This window comes from Lampetra planeri, chromosome 10, assembly GCF_965212315.1.
Source record: "Lampetra planeri chromosome 10, kcLamPlan1.2.h2, whole genome shotgun sequence".
NCBI lineage: Eukaryota > Metazoa > Chordata > Hyperoartia > Petromyzontiformes > Petromyzontidae > Lampetra > Lampetra planeri.
Window position 1 is genome coordinate 5,716,371 of NC_136116.1, and position 16,426 is coordinate 5,732,796.

Genomic DNA, 16,426 nt, shown 5'->3' on the forward strand with positions numbered 1-16,426 from the left:
GCAAACTTCGGAGCCATTTCCTGGAGTCGTGGAGTTCTACCATTACTCGTACGGTACATTTCATTAAAGCGTGTTTCTAAAAAAGTGTTTAAATATGACTTATTTTTCAACGTTTTGTTAACGGTTTTACTTAACTTTGATTCCTAAGTTTGTTGTGGTCAAATCTTGTAATCAAAATTTAGTCTACTTCCTGTTGTCCAATGAATTCCAAATGTTGCACACGTACTCAGATGCGGTGACAATGCGTGCCTCTATCAAAAGCGGCATCAATGAATTGGCTCTTTTAAAGCAATTAACATTTTGTATGGACGGAAAATTAATTAAATATTTATTTGGGGAGGTCTAAAACGCCGCGGTCCTTAAACTCTGGAATCGCGTCGCCCAAGAAGCAGGCGCCACGTGTCGTCTCAGGTGCCATCACTCCACACAAACAAAAGTTGTACATTGAAGATTCATTCATAAAATAATCAATTAATTCCAGTAAGCGTTGACGTGGGAGCAGACGCCGCATCATTGGCGTACTTCTCGACCGTGAGTTAAATGAAGTTGTGAATAAAACCGTTGTTTTTTTTATACTTGTTTTTTTATTCCTCCTGAAGACGATCCGCTTGTGTTGTGATCGAAACGTTGTAGTTTATTTATTTATTTTGTTTACTTTATATTTTTGTTATTTTTTGTTATTTTCATTGTTATTTTTCTTCTATCTACGTGACTTTACCGAAATAACCAAATAACACGAATTCCTGCAGTCACGAAAGTTTTCAGTGCGAATCTCTTTGTCCCGTTCGCAGAGCGTCCAATCACTTGACTCATCATCATCACTCGCAGCCAAGATCGATCCACTGCTGGATGAAGGCGTACCCGGGCCGTTGCCAAGCCGTCTTGGCCATGCGATGCAACAATCAATACCTTCGGCACCTGCACACGAGCCGATCTCATCGCTCCAAATCCTCGGTCGATGTCCCCTCGAGCATGTTTCTCTCCTTTGGCTGCCACCACCAACCAGGTCGTTCGTCTCGACCACCGGCCATTCGTTATCCATTCGAGGCACCGTTTCCCTGCTCGAGCTCGCGAAATTTGACCCAATAATGAACATTTGGCGCCCTACGGTGGAGTCAAACTGTGCTGCTCCTCGTGCTCTGAATGTGTGTGGACCATGCGTGCACGTGGCGCGTGCTATCCTACAGTGAGGGGAAAAAGTATTTGATCCCCTGCTGATTTTGTACGTTTGCCCACTGACAAAGAAATGATCAGTCTATAATTTTAATGGTAGGTTTATTTGAACAGTGAGAGACAGAATAACAACAACAAAATCCAGAAAAACGCATGTCAAAAATGTTATAAATTGATTTGCATTTTAATGAGGGAAATAAGTATTTGACCCCCTCTCAATCAGAAAGATTTCTGGCTCCCAGGTGTCTTTTATACAGGTAACGAGCTGAGATTATGAGCACACTCTTAAAGGGACTGCTCCTAATCTCAGATTGTTACCTGTATTAAAGACACCTGTTCACAAGCAATCAATCAATCAGATTCCAAACTCTCCACCATGGCCAAGACCAAAGAGCTCTCCAAGGATGTCAGGGAAAAGATTGTAAACCTACACAAGGCTGGAATGAGCTACAAGACCATCTCTAAGCAGCTTGGTGAGAAGGTGACATCAGTTGGTGCGATTAATCGCAAATGGAAGAAACACAAAAGAACCGTCAATCTCCCTCGGCCTGGGGCTCCATGCAAGATCTCACCTCGTGGAGTTGCAATGATCATGAGAACGGTGAGGAATCAGCCCAGAACTACACGGGAGGATCTTGTCAATGATCTCAAGGCAGCTGGGACCATAGTCATCAAGAAAACAGTTGGTAACACACTACGCCGTGAAGGACTGAAATCTTGCAGGGCCCACAAGGTCCCCCTGCTCAAGAAAGCACATATACATGCCCATCTGAAGTTTGCCAATGAACATCTGAATGATTCAGAGGACAACTGGGTGAAAGTGTTGTGGTCAGATGAGACCAAAATGAAGCTCTTTGGCATCAACTCAACTCGCCGTGTTTGGAGGAGGAGGAATGCTGCCTATGACCCCAAGAACACCATCCCCACCGTCACACATGGAGGTGGAAACATTATGCTTTGGGGGTGTTTTTCTGCTAAGGGGACAGGACAACTTCACCGCAGCAAAGGGACGATGGACAGGGCCATGTACCGTCAAATATTGGGTGAGAACCTCCTTCCCTCAGCCAAGTCATTGAAAATGGGTCGTGGATGGTGTATTCCAGCATGACAATGACCCAAAACACACGGCCAAGGCAACAAAGGAGTGGCTCAAGAAGAAGCACATTAAGGTCCTGAAGTGGCCTAGCCAGTCTCCAGACCTTAATCCCATAGGAAATCTGTGGAGGGAGCTGAAGGTTCGAGTTGCCAAACGTCAGCCTCGAAACCTTAATGACTTGGAGAAGATCTGCAAAGAGGAGTGGGACAAAATCCCTCCTGAGATGTGTGCAAACCTGGTGGCCAACTACAAGAAACGTCTGACCTCTGTGATTGCCAACAAGGGTTTTGCCACTAAGTACTAAGTCATGTTTTGCAGAGGGGTCAAATACTTATCTCCCTCATTAAAATGCAAATTAATTTATAACATTTTTGACATGCGTTTTTCTGGATTTTTGTTGTTGTTATTCTGTCTCTCACTGTTCAAATAAACCTACCATTAAAATTATAGACTGATCATTTTTTTTGTCAGTGGGCAAACGTACAAAATCAGCAGGGGATTAAATACTTTTTTCCCTCACTGTATATGCAGGCTACGTCTGTGGGTGGCAGCACCGTAGTAGTCGCAGCGAGACCTTGTTTAAAGGAAGGGCATTCACAAACAACCTCAGGGGAGGGGGGGGCAACGACACGGACAGTATTGAATACACTTTGAAAACAAATGTTACAATCGAAAGAGAATGTGTAATTACGTAATCTGCGTTTGCCTTTACATGCATGTCTGCTCTTAACGCTCGCCGCTATGTTTGCATTGGACCAACATTTACTGACTTGGCTATAATAATTTACAATTTAGAAGGGGGGGCTGAGCCCCCCCCCCCATCCCGCATGCTATCGGCCCAGTGGGTGGCATTGCGTGTTCTGTTTGCATAAACTCTCATGCGTGCCACTGCGAATGAAAGCAAAGATAATGAAATTACGTCCCTGATATAATTCTCATTGATATTGCAGCGAATGCTCAAATATCACCGGAATTAAATATCAATAGCTAGTTTGGCAAATGCATTGATATTTGCATTCCGTGCGCATCCTCGTACCCATCCGTGGGCACATTTCATTAACATTCCATAAGCACGTCGTCATTACAATCGGTGTACGTTCACAAACAGTACACGGTACTGTACGTACATTCCTCTTTTTGCTCGCACGTGAATTCCACTGATACACATGATCGTCGTCAATGCTCTCCTTACATCATCAAGAATTTGGGAGGCGGTAGGGGAGGGCGGTGATGCAGTGGTTGGCACACGAGACTTTGAATGCGGCGACCTGAGTTCGATTTCCTAGCTTTGGCTAATATTGGTGGTGAGTGAGATCTGAGTCAGCCCTAGGTGGTGAGTGATATCTAAACCAGTTCGAGGCACCCCTCCCATTTCACCAACCCTGCTGTGACCATCGTGGTGAAGTATGGTCAAACAACCGACACGGTGTCGGGAAGCCTGTATCTACAAGTCGCTTGACAATGGCGCTATAAATAAATAAACTGTAGTACACAATCATTGTACAATAAAACAAAATGCACCTGTATGGCGTGCACGTTCTAAGAGCCTCGCATTGAGTTCCACAAGCATGTTTGGCGCAGTTCACACATGCAGCAGGCATCGAGGTTATGCCTGAGCCGTTGTGTTCATTTGTACGTAAGTAGTTTGCTTAGAGGCTGTACAGTATTAATTATTGTTTTAATATGGTACAGAAATTACAGATAAAACATAATTTTGTGTTAATACTGGTAGGAACCTCCTGGTTACACCAGCCCACAGAGGATTGTTGTGTCCGTTGTGCAGGAAGGGGCTGGGTGGGGAGGGAGGGGCTGGATGGGGAGGGGACGGTGGGGAGGGGCTGGGTGGGGAGGGTGGGACTGGGTGGGGAGGGTGGGGAGGGGCTGGATGGGTGGTGGGAGGGGTGGGGCTGGGTGGGGAGGGGCTGGTCACCCCGTGGTGCCCTTAAAAACTCAACGTTTAACCTACTCACGCCGGCTTGTGCCCGCCCTCACAGTCGGGCATATTTGCGGAATACACCACGCCGCCGTTGACCCTGGCCATTGACCGAGCAACCCAACGTCCCTACCAGCTCCCTCCGCAGGAATGTGTTTGTAACCTTGTAGTAGAGATTAAACCGCATTAAGAATGAGCAGATTGTGTTTGCCGGGGATGTTTTGCGCAGCACAAGGAACTCTTTCAGACTCGCCACAGTTGAACGTGTGCCAATTGTTGCGAAATCAATTATATAATAGGAATGGGCAGACTAATGTGAAACCAATTAATTTCAAGGTGCTAGAAGAGTCGGAGTCGCTAGGGGAATGAGGAAACGAGGTACTATGTATTAATTAGCATGTGAGGAACGGATATGGGTGCTGTCAAAATAAACACATAAAGCACCGTCTTCCTACATCAGAGGGTGTTGGTTTGCACTTTATGAGCTCTGCATGCTGGAAACTCTCTGAAGGCCTTTATCAAGTTTTGTTTGAAGCTTTCTCTTATAGTTTTCTATTAGTTACTTTGAAAATATTTTGGGAGACGTGTAGGTAGATTTGTTTATGATCTTTGAAGGATGTGTTTTTGAGGTTAGGTGTTGATTGCATTTTGTAGTGGTGCTGCTTATGCGATTATCATGATTAAAAACGGAAATGTACTTCTTAAATGCATTTCCCTATCAAAGAGTTGCTACATTCTGTTTTTTTTTTGTGGGACAGAAAGAGGAATGTATGGATTCGAGAAAACAAGCAGGGCTTAATCACATCATTTAAAAATTATTTTGGCAAAGAAACACATTCCTGCGGAGGGAGCTAGTAGGAACGTTGGGTTGCTCGGTCAATGGCCAGGGTCAACGGCGGCGTGGTGTATTCCGCAAATATGGCCGACTGTGAGGGCGGGCACAAGCCGGCGTGAGTAGGTTAAACGTTGAGTTTTATAAGGACACCACGGGGTGACCAGCCCCTCCCCACCCAGCCCACCCCACCCCTCCCACCCCCACCCAGCCCCACCCTCTCCACCTCCCACCCAGCCCCATCCTCCCCACCCAGCCCTTCCCCACCCAACCCCACCCTCCCCACCCAGCCCCTCCCCACCCAGCCCCTCCCCACCCAGCCCCACCCTCCCCACCCAGCCCCTCCCCACCCTCCCTTCCCCACCCAGCCCCTCCCCACCCAGCCCCTCCTTGCACGACAGACACAATAATCCCCTATAGGGCTGGTGTAACCAGGAGGTTCCTACCAGTACAAGAGGGCTTAATCACATAATTTAAAAATGGATTTTGGCAGGACAGGTAACTAGAAGGAATGATGGCCAATTGCAAAGAATAATGATGGAGCGGCAGGGAAGGGAGGAGGGGACATGCGCAAGAGTACGGCCGGCCATACGGAACAATGCAATCATCTCGCGTGCAGGGGCTGGATGGATGACTTCATCACAGCATTGTGCGAGACAGCGACAGCTTGGGGAGGCCTTCATCCAGCAGTGGAGTGACCATGATATGATGATTGATGTTTGTGTTAAATGAAATATATGTAAAGTTGCTCCCCTCCCTGTTGTTGATGAAAGATATACATATTTTGGATGGCTGGCCATCATCAAAAAGAGATATTGTTTGATATGCATGTGGAATTCATACAGCTGGATAAAACAAAATACTATTCGTGTTCTTATTATTTATATTACCCTCGTATTGTGTTAAGGAAAGTATAAAGAGTGGAACTCATTACATACAGTTAATTTAATTACTATTTGTATTATAAAGCCTTGCACGTTTTAATATCTGTTGTAGTCATGCATTAAACAATATTGAATTAGATGATTGCTGTTTCATTAGCTTTTTGGTTTTGATGTCTCATTAGTTTAATATGTTAACAAAGCCATCTAAAAGGTCAAAGTGGAACTTGCCAATATCCATACAGAGTGCTGATAATTAATGGATTTGTGCAAATTGTCATGTTGAGTGTTTAGTTCCAGTAGAAAATAGCTCGCTTGCTGAACAACCTGCCAATTCCACCATGTGCCATCTCTGGCTTTAACCAAATTACCAATGTGATGCAGAGTAATTGCCATGCTGAGGACACTTAGCGTTCGGTGGCAGCTGACATAAACCGTACGTTATTAGCATAATAAAATAGTTGTGTGGGGCTTTCCATGCGAGCTGCTAAAGATCACAAAAGGTGGAAAGACCCATGTCGTGGGCATCAACTGTCAGTTTTGAGGATGACACCAGATGTGTGTGGCCTGATGGGAGGTAGTGGGATGGCAGCCTAACGATAGTACGCCTAATGATTTTGCCAAACAAAATAGATGTACATCTGCCTCGCCACTTACGTTCAGTTCGTCTGAACAAGCGATTAAATTATCTCAATAATGAACTGTGGCTTTCACTTTGCCTTTCACGGTGGCTGAGAAATAGATAGTGAGCATTTTAATAATGATTCGCCATTAAGAGCAGAACTAAAGAATACAATTGCTTATGTCCAATTGCTGACTTTAAAACTGCAGTAATTAATAATGTTGGATTACAATTAAATGCACATTTTGTACATCTGCCATGCTGAAGTGCTAATTCATTTCCGTAAATATTCTTCACGTTATTTGTATTCTTTATTCACTTTATATAAGCACGGAATAGACAATGAAGCAACAATAGATACCCCATTGATGTATAATGACCCTCTTACATTCTGGCTTCTCAATGGGTGATTGGATATTGTAAAAGTAATGGCTCTATATTTTACAGAGGAGAGCGTTCAAATATGTAATAAGTGTATTGAGACTCTTTGGGTCTTTCGGTAAAATTCCTGGAGTCACGAAAGCTTGAAGTCAAGATTTCAGTGTATTCAAGTTGGTGGGAGATATGCAGAGGGATGAAATGTAACATTGCTTTCTCCAAATATGTCCAGCCAACCGTAGGCCCTCCTTCCGGAGGTGCACCCCGTTGGGACTACGTCTAGATCCTTGAAGGATCTGTGAGGCCCTCACACAATCCAGCCTGCTGGTTAACCCCAGGATGGATCGTTGGTAGACCAGCCTGAATGTTTCTCATTGGCGTAGATGTTCCTTCGGATGGGTCTAGGTGTTTCACAAGAATCGAGAAGGTAGGAGATACTGTGGCCGATAACACCTGGAGCTTAATACGGAGCAACAGACAAAGGTAGCTTCCACACACCGTTACACAACTGATGAAAATATAATGCCACTCGACACATCCGGAGTGAGACCTCTGCTACCAAATCGGAACTAGTCATGTGAACACTGGCCAGGCATGGGAACTCGTCCATTCTCTCCACGACTGCCTCATGACTCATGGGGAAGTCAGGGGGTGGAGTGTTTTATGATACAAAATACCCAGGCAAGTGGTCTGTTTTTGTGGGGCTGATAGGGCCCCACCTCTTAGTGGCACATTCCAGGTTCGGCAGCAGTCTCCAACTCCACAAAGTGAGCAGCAATTACCAGATCATTAGCATACATAACATTTTTAACCAATAGGAAGCTATCCCTTGACCGCACATGGGCATCAGTCAGGCTCCCATTATAATGGTAGGAACCACCTGGTTCCACCAGCCCACAGGGGATTATTGTGTTCGTCCGTCCGTGGTGCATCCAAAAATGGGAGGGGTGGGGCTGGGTGGAGAGGGTGGGGAGGGGCTGGGTGGGGAGGGTGGGGAGGGGCTGGGTGGGGAGGGGAGGGTGGGGAGGGGCTGGGTGGGGAGGGTGGGGCTGGGTGGGGAGGGAGTGGTCACCCCGTGGTGCCCTTATAAAACTCAACGTTTAACCTACTCACGCCGGTTTGTGCCCGCCCTCACAATCGGCCATATTTGCGGAATACACCACGCCGCCGTTGACCCTGGCCATTGACCGAGCCACCCAACGTTCCTATCAGCTCCCTCCGCAGGAATGTGTTATCTGTACCTGATGGAAATTCCTCTGGTACAGCCATGGAAAGCCCCTAAAACTACTATGTTAAATAATCTAGAAGCCAGAGGGAAACCCAGTTGCACCCCAAGGTGAACAAGAAATGGCTCTGCGCCATCATGAAGGTCCTTAATGATTGTGAGCAGAGAGTTCGGGACCCTGAAAGCACAAATGATAACCTTGGAACAACACAGACACTTAATTCCTCCAGACACTTCGATTGTACCTGTGGCACAATTACCACTTAAACACTGCCATCTGTACCCAATTAAGAAAAAAACCCATTGTGGTTTCTCTTTGTAAGGGAATTAAAATAAGACACAAATGCTTTGGTATTTTTGTGAGGTGATGCATTTGATCACGAGCGATGATCTACAGGTGGAGTTTAACATTTCGACGTTTTTGGTTTTTGCTCTTTCATGAAGTGTAGGGTGGTATGATTGTCATTTAGTTGTACGTGCTTTAAAGCACGATGCCTATTTCATGAATCGTACATGGTGAATGCACAGTTCTTTAGGGTCAAGTTCTCAGCAGAGAAGGTTTTTGGCAGGAGTTTCAACTTGGTAGCTTTTTACAAGCTTTGAAGTGAGGGTCTGCTCGTTTAAATGTTGTAGACTTGCACTATAACGCTTTTCGCGATGTACTTGGTAACGAGGTGTTAACAGATGATTTATTTTTGTTGTCAACAATGGCATTGAATTTTGTACCTCTACCTTTGCATTCCTTAGCTGCGATTATTAAGAGGTGTTCAATATCTGCTGTGATAAAATAAAATAAAAAAGCAAAGCAAGGTCATGATGGCAAGCGTGCAAAGTAAGAACACTTACGCCGACTTGTGAGAGCCATGCAATTGCTGAAATGTTCAAGATGTACGATTGAGCCTGGAATAAGGTGGAGAGCAGTGATTTGCGCACTGCACGATGCACCCAGTGACCTGAGTTTGATTTCCAGCTGGGGTGAACTTCACTGGTGAGTGATATTCGAAGTGGTCCTGTGACCCTCCCTCCCCTCCCCCGCCCACTTCACCAATCCACACTGACCAGCGAGATGAACCCCCATGACCCATAAAGTCTGGAGAAGTCTTCATTCCAGAAGTGGATTGATAAAAGGCTGTAAACTTGATGTGAAGCTTTCGTGACTGCAGGAATTACTCTTTGGTTCTGTCGGTAAAGTCACGTATGTGTGTCTCAGTGTTGTTTCTCTCTCTGCTTGTGTGTCTGTCTGTGTGTCTCAGTGTTGTCTCTCTCTCAAATTTAGTTCTACCTGTTGACGGTTGCTTGTGTTGCAACCTAAACGTCGTATTCTATTATTAATTTATTTTCTTCTACATGACTTTACCGAAATAACCAAAGAGAAAAGGGCTGTAAGGTAAGGTGTAAGGTTATTTAGCAATTCAGCTTCCAGACTGTGATTAAAAACTCAAAATTAAAGTTCTTATTTATGAAACTGTCTGAGCTGCTTGATGTACTGACAGTAATTTGCGGTAACATTACAGAGACATTACCAAGGACTCTAATACATCACTCTCTTATTGCTGCGACTCCATTTATATTTTTGAGTGACGATGCTGGAATTAAGTAATCACGTGTAATGTTACGAGTAATGTTACGTGTAATGTTATTAATTGTGAATCTGTAACAAAAAATAACGAAGATGTAAACTCAGGGTTGGAATTGCTCTTTTTTTTGCAAACTCTAATGCAGTATCAATCGTACCATAGGTAGTACTGGAATTGCTCTTTTTTTGTGCAAACTCTAATGCAGTATCAATCGTACCATAGTACTGTTCTTGAAAACGTGTGCGAATTTTTCAAAAACACTTTTGAGGTCTCTTTATGCATTTACATTAATTGAGCTCGACTCACGGGAACGGTGGCAGCCCCCGAGGCCTCTCTGCGATTAACACACAGCGGTCTCTAATCTCGTCCCAACCCTCTGCAGGATTAAGGCTTTCGTGCCCAACGAACTCTGCAGTCTTTGCTCACATCCTACTGCCCAGACACCCAAAAGGAGCCCACACTGAGGCCTGTTTGTAGGCCGTCCCAATGTCCCCCGTGGCATTGCGACGGGGCAAAACAATAAATAAAGAAAGAAATGCACCGTCAATTTAAGGTCTTTAATTTTGTACCTTTTTGCATGAAGCTTGAATGCCGAATGGACGTCAAGGAAATATTGCGGTCGCCACTCAACAGGAGCCATGTTTACGATGCAAAGGTCTGAGCAGCAAAGGGTTATGCGAGTGTGCGACGTGGCACAGCGAGCCTGTACCACACGGAGAGCCGGCAACCACTCATGCATGAGATTGCATTTCGTCACTCAGGGCCTCTCGGTGGCTCACGGTCCCGAGGAGACGGTGAGGAGCTCCAGCCTTGCGAGTGGCTAAGAGGCCACGTTTGAGGTCTGCCAATAATTTTGCCAAAGCAACCGGCCAATGATCGGAGTAATATACGGCTTTGGCTCTGCATTATTTCGCCATGAGCTGCTCTAGATTAATGGTCTTGAGTTGTGATGGCTCCGTTCCACGCGAGAGGCAATCCCAGTGCGGGGTTTTGCGGTCCATTAGCCCTTGCTGTAATCGCGCAGGTGTGATTACGATTAAAGTATTATATTTCGCAAACAATAATACGAAGAGGGATAATTAGCATTGCATAGAAGTGATGATCAAGAATGCACTTGCACATTGCGGAGTGTGCCGCCAGTGTGGGTGCTTTGTCTCGCATTTGTGGAACCATCTCGCGTTTTTTCCTCATATCCAGCAGCTGCCAGTGCTGGGAAAGAATGATCCTGCTCATTCATGTGGCTTGGTTTCTTTACACCTTCCTTATATAGAAAGAAAAGCATTTGCGTATATATTTGAAAACATGTTTTAAGTCTAATTTTAAATATTGTATTCTTGTGTTTGGCTTTGTGTAGGAAACTCATAAATCCACATTCAGATCCAGCCAAAGCGCAGCCTCGTGAGAAGCTGATTGGATGTCTTTAACGCCTCCGCCGAGTTTAACCGAGGTTCACAGCGTGCTCCCCCAGGGTCTGCACAGGATTTCCACAGTCGCATGCCACTGGGCTCTCTCTTAATGGGTGGTGAAATGCATCCGACATAACATGTTTGCAAAATTATACAAACAAAAAAACACTGTCGGTTATGTTATAGGTCAAGAGGTCAAGGGTCAGGTAGAGTGAGCGGCTTGCAATAGAAAGGTTGCAAGTTCAAATTTTGGTGAGGTTGACTCGTGCATCCGTCTGACATCATTAAAATGAGTACCACTTTGTTGGGAAGTAAATAGTGGTTAACCTATGGATAGGCTTGCCTCTGCAATAAAAATGTAGAACATACACAACTGGCGCAGCGATGTAAGCTCGTTTGAGCAGGACATCACTCTTGACCGTTGACATCTGGCATAGCAACGTCTTAGCAAAGAAAAAAAATCCCCACACTGTTTCTAGGTCAAGAGGGCAAAGGTTAGATGCAGCGAGTGTCTCCGGAATCATTAAAGCTTGCTGCAGCCCATAGGTTGCTGAGCGATGAGCAAAGCAGACTCCTCACTTATTAGTGTTTGATTGACAATGCCGTTGCAGAGGCAGTTAATGTACATGTGGCACATGCAGCATTGTTTTTCGGTGCGTCAGTGTGGAGCGGTTTAGCAGCCATACACACTGAGCCATAAATCTGGCAGCCTGAGTTTGATTGCTGGCCGTGGCTAACATCAGTAGGTGAGCGATAGCTGGACTGGTCCTAGGTCCCCCCCCCCCCCTCCTTTACTCACCCTGAACAGTGCGGCGAAATATGCTGTAACAAACCAAATAGCCGGATGGACAAAGGGCTATAAAAAAAAACGTACATCAGCAATGATGGAAGTATTCCACGGTCGTCCCCAACGATGACCCCAAAAATCCTAAAACCGCCTCTGGTTTTTTCTGGCCGTTGCGGGAAAAAAATAATTTAATGCATCATTAGCTGCAACACGTTGTAAAATGCGTGCTTTATCAGCTGCCGCATGCTGCGTACTGATGGGCGGAAATAAACTCATGGTAGAGCAGATGTATGCATGGTTAACCTCCTGTAACCTGCAGGCACTCTTCAGAGAGGCCGTGTTGGTCAAACTCAAGAGCCAGCCCGGGGCCCCGTTGTAAATCCTGCAGGAGCCACGGGACTCATGGGGCCTTGAGGATTCAAACACTTTGTGTGGCATTGCTTGCAGTGTTCCATGCCAGGTGCAGGAACTTCTGGCATGCGCACCACACTTATGTTGCACTCTTGTGCTACCAACACTTCCACAACATATTGACAGTTATTGAATTTGGAATCCTTTAGAACAAGCCTGCAGAGCCAAACAAAGCTGAAGATATAGATATAGGTGAGGAGGGGTAAAAGAAAACATAGATAAGGCTTAAAATTTTGATTTAATGCTTTCGTGACTGCAGGGATTCATCTTCTTGGTTCTTTCGGTAAAGTCACGTAGAAGGGAAATAATAATAAAATAAAAATAAAAACATAATAAAATACAATTCCCACGACGTTTCGGCCACAACACAAGCAGCCGTCATCAGGTGAAGAACAGGTCTGTCGGAAAGACAGCGTCAGACCTGTTCTTCACCTGAGGACGGCTGCTTGCGTTGTGGCCGAAACGTCGTGAGAATTGTATTTTATTATGTTTAATTTTTATTATTTTATTATTTGCCTTCTACGTGACTTTACCGAAAGAACCAAGAAGGCTTAACATATTGCAATGTTGCTATATAAATGGATGTATTGTTTAGTAACCATGGAATGTGCCGTCTGTTTTTGTTGCTTCTTAAAGTAATCAATGTTTTCTTGCCGGCACGTTTGCAGTCACGTGGGGACTGATCACTGACCCGCAGCAAGCGAGGAGCAGCTAATAATGATGCCAGTGCCTGAGCAAAGATACTTTATGGTTCACGAGTAATCCACAATACGCATAATCCACAACATGGATAATTGAGAGTCAACTGCATTGTGTTTTCATTATTGGGGTTTGAGCCAGATGCACGCTTTCCTCTGCCACGACGGGTGAATACATTCCCACTCAGTCTTGCTCGGTTTGTCACATTGCACCTTACCATTAACACCCAGTGCTTGCACGCACAAGATGTATACCTATCTAGTGAGTTCACAATATTAATTTTATCCAATTGTACATCCACAATCTGAGTACCTTGCTCACCTAGCTAAGCTCGCTATATCCCATCTTCCCTTTTATGACCTCCCAAACCATTACCAGCCCAACAGCTGTTCCCAAAGGGAGCCTTACATTCATTGGCATGGGGATCTGGGTGGGGGATCTAGCTTGCTTCTACTAGCTTCCTTGGGGAAATGATCTTACACACACACAAGCTAATCCATTCTTGTTTGCATTACTCACTGGCACACTAAACGAGTTGATTTTATGGAATTGTCGAGAAAAATTATGGTGAGCTGAAATCAATGCTGCATTTTTCATCTAATGCCACAGTTGATAAAGTTAAATGCTGAACTAACGTCGGCGTGGCGTGTTCTCCATTGCAAGGGGCTCGCGGGTGTGTGTGTGGGTGTAGTGACGAGCGAGAAGGGATCGGTGCGCATCGCCCACGAGCAAACAGCATGTTTAATTTGCTGTCTTGCTTAATCTCATTGCAGGTGCAGAAACACAAGCCACGGTATCTCGCAGCTCTTGATACCAGTGCACTGAGAGCTACCATCGGTAGGATTACTGTAAATATTGCATTTTATAATGGAGTTCGTTTTTTTGCAGAATGCTTTATGGTATAACTATATAATATGTACTCAGATATAGACACGCAAATCTTGCGTATATGCTCAAACCGTCTCGTGTTCCTCCTTTGCAGATACAGTAACTTATCGGCAACCATAGATCCATCTTTAAGATGAATTGTTTTCTGCACCCAGTAAATTTGAGCACATCAATGTATTCTGCCCATGGAAAGGTCAAATGAATTTGACTTCCTCTTTTCCAATAAGAAAGGAATTATTAGCTATGGTGCTATGGTGGAACTAAATAAAAATGTGTGGGAGCTCATTTAGATAAGGCTGTTGCAAAGGAGGCCTAGGGTTTGGAAATATAGACTGCATTATGGCCTTTAACTCTCCTCTTCCTTCCCTTTCCGTGGCGATAATACCTTTCGCCCCAAATTTAAATGGCCTATTGGGATTTTTCCCTTCAGCTATCCAACGCCTTTGCTGTGACGTCTCTCAAGTCTGTATCATTGGCTCTGTTCTCAATATACTGCACTTCCATTGCCTTGGTGAAAAATCCCTGACCAGCACTTTCATGTTGATAAAACTAAACTTTGTGCCTTCAGTCTCTTTCCTTACCTAAAGCTGCTCCTTGTTAATGTCACAGTGCTGTTTGTTGCTGGATTATCTAAACATTGTCTTGAGTGCAACTTCCTTAATCAAGAGGGATCCATGCCTTTGCCACACCCGGGCACCATTTAACCCCTCCGTTGCATCTGTTCCAGATGGAAAGTCTGTTGGTAAAGCTATGGAATGATTGTCAAACTATGAGATCCAGAGGTGGGCCGTCAGGGCCCAGCAAGGCCTTCTCTGCTGGCCTAGAGATTGTTAGAATCAGAATTTTTTTTTATGACTTAATATATATTTTCATTAATGCTATATGTATTTTACAAACTTCGTTCCCATCAGTGTATTGACGTCATTTCATTGCTACTCTCTCTCGCAGTTGTGCTGCTTCCAGTGCAGCTCATAAATTAGAGCTTTTATCCAATCAGATTTTCCACCTGTGCTGTCTCCGCCTCTCTGGGTGAAAAATCAACCCTGATGCCTTCAGAATGTCGAGTGAATCCCCTCTGCTGTTGAAGCAAATGGGGACGATGTTGTTGATTGTCATTACTTAACCAATCGGATTTCGAGTTTGCCATGTTGCGCGTGTTCTTTGACACGCCGGAGCCTTCTAGCTGGCCTAGCCGCCTACGTCAGCATTTTTCGTGTGGCATGATCGGAGGGCCAGTTAGCTAACTGAAGTTAAACTAGCTAGCACGTAACGTAGCATCATCATAACATTTATTAAAACTTTTTTTAGTGACGTTTAGATTTTTAGATGTAGTGCTTTAGATTTTTCTTTCTGCGGGGAAGACTGTTGAAACCTGATTGTGTTATTTGTGTTTTACGGCATTTTTGATTGCTAGGTGGTCGTATGAGTCAATGTATCTGCATCATGGGACCTCCTTTGCCAGTACCAAAATATAAGAATAGTTTTTTCCCCTTTTTTTCTGGCAACAAAACTGAAACCTTTTTACGAGGAATCATGTCTGCATTAACCACCATACTTGTGGTCAGAATACAAACAAAAAACATACTCTGATCATATATGCATTGTCCTTGAAACTGATTGGTCCACACCAGAGACAGCTTTCTTTTGAGCCTTATCTCAAACGGTGTTAGACCAGAGGACGCCAAAAGGCGTACAGCACAAAGACAATGTATTATCAGAGTAATGAGAGCTCGGGGTGAGCATCTACATCACGGGACCTCCTTTGCCAGTTCCAAAATATAAGATTAGTTTTTTCCCCTTTTTTCTGGCAACAAAACTGAAACCAAATCAGTTTCAAGGACAATGCATTTTTGATCAGAGTATGTTTTTTGTTTGTATTCTGACCACAAGTATTGTGGTTAATACAGACATGATTCCTTGTAAAAAGGTTTCAGTTTTGTTGCCATTAAAAAGGGAAAAAAACTATTCTTATATTTTGATCAGAGTATGTTTTTTGTTTGCCACACAGCTTTTCCTGAGCCTGTCATTAATCATGAAAGTCTTTGATGATCATGAGCAAGCGCTAAAGGATTCCAAAAGTATATAGAACAACCCAAAGTTCTGGCCTATCAATGGTTTCTTAAGCAATGATCAGGTTAATTAAGGAAAGGTGTATGTCCTTTTGAAATTCTGTTCACTTCCTCTGTAGCACATGGATAGAGAATGTGGCATCCATGCAGCACCGTATCTCGATGCACCCACATTGAGGTTCCACAAGCTTCTCCTCAGCATGCCTTACAAATGCTATTGGATAATCGTTGCAAGGATCTTTGCCATTACCTTAAGAAGGGAGATGACTCAATAGGTTGTGCAATCCACATGGTCCCTTTTTTATGTTGTGAGCAAGACAGACTTGCACAAAATCACCACTCTCCATGAGTCATTTCTTTTGGAAGGTAATCCCTGACTGAAGCGTGATGTGTTCCCAACTCAAAATCACTCAGTACACTTTCTTGGCAGAGGGAATGCACGACTACAA